The sequence below is a fragment of the Lucilia sericata genome, unplaced genomic scaffold (assembly GCF_015586225.1).
Source record: "Lucilia sericata isolate MDLA Ls3-8-SP2 unplaced genomic scaffold, ASM1558622v1 Contig000076F_arrow, whole genome shotgun sequence".
Taxonomy (NCBI): Eukaryota; Metazoa; Arthropoda; class Insecta; order Diptera; family Calliphoridae; genus Lucilia; species Lucilia sericata.
In genome coordinates, this window is record NW_023994109.1 from 209,878 (window position 1) to 216,812 (window position 6,935).

Below are 6,935 nucleotides of genomic sequence, written 5' to 3' on the forward strand. Positions count from 1 at the left end.
CAGGAATGGAGGTCCGTAGAAATATTTCAGGGGTCCTCAAACACGTACGAAAAAATACAAAGTATTGACATTATGTATTCAATATCTATAAATCTAAAAAATATCGCGATTTGAAAATTCAAAAACATGTTTAAATTTTCTAAAAGTACATATACACTAGGGAGTCCCGTGGGCCACTTTTTAGGAGGAATACCTCTTAAACAATGCATTTCAATACGAGAAAATAAAAAACAATTTACTACCGAATTTTCGATTAAAGTCAGTGAATATTTAATAAGCCCAACTACTAACATCTAAAACTAATTCGGTTGTAAAAACTGAAATATTATTATTAAGAACCAATATAATTCAAATTTAATTTTATATATTTCTATTTATTAGTAAATACACTCCCGCTCACTTAAATAGGTTCACTGTTTTGTTCACATTCAAATTAATTATTTGCAAAAAGTAAAGGACTAATTAGTAATTTTATAATTTTAGATAATAACATGATGTCTTTGGTATCACTAGTAAGACAAAAATTTGCGAAATACCTAATAGCTGATTTTTAGTAATTTTTTTTCTAACATACTACGTTTTTTACCTATATTTTTTTGGTTCACTTGATTAGGTTCATTCCGAATAAAATCAGTTTACTGCTGGCAGTGGAAAAAATCTATTCATATTCTGCTGTCTGTGAATATAGACATATACAGTTGTATTCATAAAAAATGCTTATTTTAGATTTAAACCACACAATAGTTAAAGTACACTTTAGACTTAAAAGCCATTAATAAAGTTGTGGTATTCATAAACAAATAATAAACCTACATTAACTATTGTGCTGTTTATTGTTTAACTTGGCAGCACTGTACAATTTGGTTGTCATTTTCTGTGTTAGTGTTGCGTACAATTAGGATAAAATATTCGTTGAGTCGGGTTTCTTAATTTTATGTTTTTGGTTATAACACATTTTTGAAAATAAGAACGAACTTTAAAGAAAAATAAATGTATACATGGCTACAATAAATATATATTTAGTTCAGATGAATGAATATAACATATATATTTTTAATTATAATTAAAAGTATTCTAGGTTAGGTTAGGTTAGGTTGATAGGAGGATGTATACTACATCAAATCCGAAGAAATACACCTAGGCCACTATCGAGCCTGTTGTGCGCTCCAATTCAAGAAAGAAGAAGAAAAGAAAAAAAAAATTGTTCACTGAATGTATTATTTTTCCATGTTCAGAAACTCAGTTTTCTGGACGTAATTCCTAAGAATCTTCCAATCGGTGTTGGTTAAGAATGTTATTTCCGGAATAACATCACTTCCAAGATACTTGGATCTAACTTCGACGAATGCCTGACAATGGCAAAGAAAGTGCTCCAGAGTTTCACTGTCCTCTCCACATGCTCTACATTCGTCTGAATCCGCACGTCCAATTTTGTATAGATGTGCTCGTAATCCTGTGTGTCCACTCAGAATACGTACCATCATACTAACCTCAGACTTGCTCATTTTGAGAAGATTTCTCGTCTTGCTCTCGTCAGGGTCCCCCCATAGAATCTTTGTGGTTCTACCCACCGTTTCATTATTCCAAGAGGCCTTATGGGATTCTCTCATCCATATTTTTAATTCAGCTTTTGTTGCGTCGAATGGTTTTGCGTTTGTCAGGTTAACTACATCGAGCTCCCTTCCCTTTAAAGCTATTACATTCGCCCTTTCGTTGCCGACTACTCCCGAGTGGCCTGGTACACATATGATGTGAACCTTACCTCTGGGAGAGTATTCAGTTAAAGCTTTCTTACAATCCAATACGGTCTTAGATTTAATTCTATCACCTGATATCGCACAAATTGCCTTCTGGCTGTCGGTAAATATATTAAGCCCTGTGGGCGCCATATTTATTCTAATCCAATTTACACATTCCGTTATTGCTCGTACTTCTGCCTGGAAGCTTGTGTTATGATTAGGTAAACGGTGGTATATTTCTGTTTCTGGGTCTTCAATATAGAACCCCAGGCCCACTTTGTCCCCTAATTTAGAGCCATCCGTGTAGCAACGGATTCCTACTGGTATTTGCTCTAATGTTCCGCTTGACCAAGACATTCTATCTGGGATTAGCGTTTCAAAGTTTCCGACATATTCAGTGTCTGGTATGCGATCAGGCACGTCCGATGAATGTGTATAACCTTCCAATGTGTCCAGTATACATTGATGACGTGTCCTATAACCGTTTTTGGCCAGTTCGCCTAAAGTAAAGAGCCGTTCGGCTGTAAGCGCCGCCTCATATCTTATATATGTTTCAATGGGTGGAATATCTAGCAACGTTTCCAGAGCCTTGGTTGAAGTAGTACACATGGCACCACTTATACTCAAGCAGCATGTACGCCGAACTCCCTGTAGTAGTTTGATATTACACTTTTTGTCCAAAGCAGTCCACCAGATTATTGAAGCATAAGCTAGAATTGGTCTAATTACACTTTTATAAAGCTAATTTGTCATATTAGGACTAAGACCCCATTTCATGCCACTATCGGGCCTGTTGTGCGCTCCAATTCAAGAAAGAAGAAGAAAAGAAAAAAAAATTGTTCACTGAATGTATTATTTTTCCATGTTCAGAAACTCAGTTTTCTGGACGTAATTCCTAAGAATCTTCCAATCGGTGTTGGTTAAGAATGTTATTTCCGGAATAACATCACTTCCAAGATACTTGGATCTAACTTCGACGAATGCCTGACAATGGCAAAGAAAGTGCTCCAGAGTTTCACTGTCCTCTCCACATGCTCTACATTCGTCTGAATCCGCACGTCCAATTTTGTATAGATGTGCTCGTAATCCTGTGTGTCCACTCAGAATACGTACCATCATACTAACCTCAGACTTGCTCATTTTGAGAAGATTTCTCATCTTGCTCTCGTCAGGGTCCCCCCATAGAATCTTTGTGGTTCTACCCACCGTTTCATTATTCCAAGAGGCCTTATGGGATTCTCTCATCCATATTTTTAATTCAGCTTTTGTTGCGTCGAATGGTTTTGCGTTTGTCAGGTTAACTACATCGAGCTCCCTTCCCTTTAAAGCTATTACATTCGCCCTTTCGTTGCCGACTACTCCCGAGTGGCCTGGTACACATATGATGTGAACCTTACCTCTGGGAGAGTATTCAGTTAAAGCTTTCTTACAATCCAATACGGTCTTAGATTTAATTCTATCACCTGATATCGCACAAATTGCCTTCTGGCTGTCGGTAAATATATTAAGCCCTGTGGGCGCCATATTTATTCTAATCCAATTTACACATTCCGTTATTGCTCGTACTTCTGCCTGGAAGCTTGTGTTATGATTAGGTAAACGGTGGTATATTTCTGTTTCTGGGTCTTCAATATAGAACCCCAGGCCCACTTTGTCCCCTAATTTAGAGCCATCCGTGTAGCAACGGATTCCTACTGGTATTTGCTCTAATGTTCCGCTTGACCAAGACATTCTATCTGGGATTAGCGTTTCAAAGTTTCCGACATATTCAGTGTCTGGTATGCGATCAGGCACGTCCGATGAATGTGTATAACCTTCCAATGTGTCCAGTATACATTGATGACGTGTCCTATAACCGTTTTTGGCCAGTTCGCCTAAAGTAAAGAGCCGTTCGGCTGTAAGCGCCGCCTCATATCTTATATATGTTTCAATGGGTGGAATATCTAGCAACGTTTCCAGAGCCTTGGTTGAAGTAGTACACATGGCACCACTTATACTCAAGCAGCATGTACGCCGAACTCCCTGTCGTAGTTTGATATTACACTTTTTGTCCAAAGCAGTCCACCAGATTATTGAAGCATAAGCTAGAATTGGTCTAATTACACTTTTATAAAGCTAATTTGTCATATTAGGACTAAGACCCCATTTCATGCCTATGGTTCTTCTACATATCGCCCAGCACCGATGTGCCTTGTTGATCCTATCTTCTATGTGGTGTCTCCATTTTAATTTCCGGTCAAGTATTACACCTAAGTACTTAACTTTGTCTGTCACCGGTATCTTCTTGCCCAGGAAGCAAGGTTCAGTATATCGTTACCCTATATTCAAAAAGTGCTAAATCAATAAAGTCTAGTTTTCAGGAAAGCAAAAAAACTATTTAATTCGTGAAATATTGCACTAAAAGACAATATTTCTTCCATAATACGTTTTTAACATACTTACTAATTCTTACCTATAAAAAAATTTTAATATTTTGCACATTTTAGCGACTTATTTAAGATAGCACTTTTTGGTCGACAAAAAAATAAATATTTGTTCTAAGTTAGCATGTTTTGTTCAAAGAATAGAACAAAAATTTCTTCTAATAATATGCGTTATTTTATAATTTTATGAAATGTTTTTTTTTTTTTTTTTTTTTTAAAGGGATATAAGTCAAACCAATAAGTCCAATAAGATGTATTTACACCATTTAAGTAGAAAAACTCATGGCATATCTGCTTGTTTACTATTCCTTATTCTCAGTACAAATATTTTAAATTATGAAACGTTTTTGAATATAAAAAGTACCAATATTTTTTGAATAATATTCCATAATTTGCACATTTAAAGACTTTTTTATAATAAAAATTATAAATTGCAACCATAGAATATTATAGATCTTAATGTTATAAACGATTTCTGAAATAACTTTACATTTTTCGGAAAAACATTATTTAAAGTCTAAAACTGGCTTTATATACAAATATATAAATGATAATATCTTAAAAACTATATATTAAATTTATTAATCTTCACCTGTTTTGTGTTCAGCATGTTCATCTTGTTAATATACAAAATAAATTTTAAATAAATTTGAAGTTTTAAAAAATTTTTTAAAATTTGTATGGAAGTTAGCACTTATTTTCTTCAATAAAAATTTAACTTTGAGATAGCATATTAACAAAAATTGTTGTTAAAAGTGCAAAAATTACTTTTTTGGTTTCAAATTTATACCAGACGTGGATCATGCATTGAGGAATCCTTTTGCATCAAAAACTCACTTTGCCCAAAATTGAGTTCGCACTTTTTGAATATAGGGTCACGATATGTAGAAATTTTTGTCTTTCTTGTGAAAAGACAGATTTCCGTCTTCGCCGGGTTAACATTGAGGCCTCTCGGTTGAGCCCAGCTCAAGGCCGTATTCAGAGCTTCCTCAGCTCTTCTACACAAGTAATTTGGATCCTTTCCCTTTAAAAGTATTACGACATCGTCTGCATAGCAGACAGCTCTAAGTCCTTTCTCGGTTAGGGTCCTTAGGAGGCTATTAATCGTGGTAACCCAGAGTAAAGGTGACAAAATGCCACCCTGTGGTATACCGCGAAATACCTTTTTCCTGATAGTTATATCGTACATCTCGCAGCTTATCCATCTGTTCCTTAGCATGTAATTGATCCAGTTACGGAGCACCCGGTCAACATAAAACTGGTCTAGGGATTGGATAATAGTATCAGTGTGCACGTTATTGAAGGCGCCATCGATGTCAATACATACCGCCAGTGTATATAGTTTGCTATCAAAGGATGCACCTATGTAGTGGACAAGTTCGGTTAAAGCGGTTTCCACCGATTGTCCCTTTACATAAGCATGCTGCTTATATTTAAGGTCTTTGTATGGTATGCTGCTTTTAACCATGCTATCGACTATCCGTTCCAAGGTTTTAAGTAGGAAGAACGTAAGACTTATCGGTCGATAGGACTTAGGTGTCGCATAGCTAGGTTTCCCTGGTTTGGGTATAAATATTACCCTTGCATCCTGCCATTTAACTGGGGTATATGCCAATTTTAAGCATGCAGTGAATATCTGTGACAGATGTACGGAAACCAGTCCCGCCTCCATCTGCAAAAGTGCCGGGAAAATTCCATCCGGCCCTGCAGCTTTATAGGGAGCAAAGCTCTTGATTGCCCCTTTAACCATGTCAGTTGTAATAACTATTTCCGTGTTACCCTCCCCTTCCTCCAATATCGGTTCATCTATGTTATTCGATATACCGGGTGGAAAATGAGAGTTTATTAGGAGTTTCATTGTCTCCTCCATATCCTCAAGCCTCTGCCCGTCTCATCGATCATAGATTCCGGTTGGACATAAGTTTTGGATAGGAATTTTTTTATCTTCGATACGTCATTTACGCTATCTACCTGTTCACAGAAAAGTTTCCAGGAGTCTCGTTTGGCTTTTCGAACGATTTTCTTATATTCACCAAGTTTATTACGATACTCATCCCAGTATACTGCGGTCTTTTTACGCCGTGCCCGGTTAAATAGTTTGCGAAGAGTCTTCCCAAGGTTCCGGATCTCCCCAGTTACCCAGGGTTTTTCCTGGGCAGATCTCCGCTCTCGCAGAGGGCAGCTGTCCTCGAACGATTCAACCAGGGCACTTGTGAACGTTTCCACTTTGGCATCTATATCCTCTTTATTTCGACATTGAAAAGTGTCCTGACCTAAACGGTTCTTGAATCTTATGTACCGATGATCAGAAAAGGAGTGCTCGTCCGAAACTCTCCAATCCTGAATTTCGTTTATAAGCTCTTCTGAACATATAGTTATATCTAATACTTCTTCTCTGATTCTATTGACGAAGGTAGCATTATTACCTAAGTTCAATGTTATCAAGTCTTTAGTATTAAGGAAATCCATGAGGGCTTGTCCCCTGCGATTGGTGTTTGTACTACCCCAAGCTAAATGGTGGGAGTTGGCACCACAACCTATTACAATTTTCTTATTTTTCCTTTGTGCCTCTTCAACCAGTTTCATCAGATCCGACGTTGGTGGTAGTGTCGGAGAATCGAAATGCAGGTAAATAGATGCAAGGAATATGTTGCCACGACCTTGCTTCAGCACCGTTGCATCCGATGTTGATAATCCTGTTGAGAGGAGAAAACATAAGTTCTTGTGACATAAGATACATGTTCTCGGGCGAGATCCTGTATCAGCGTAGAAA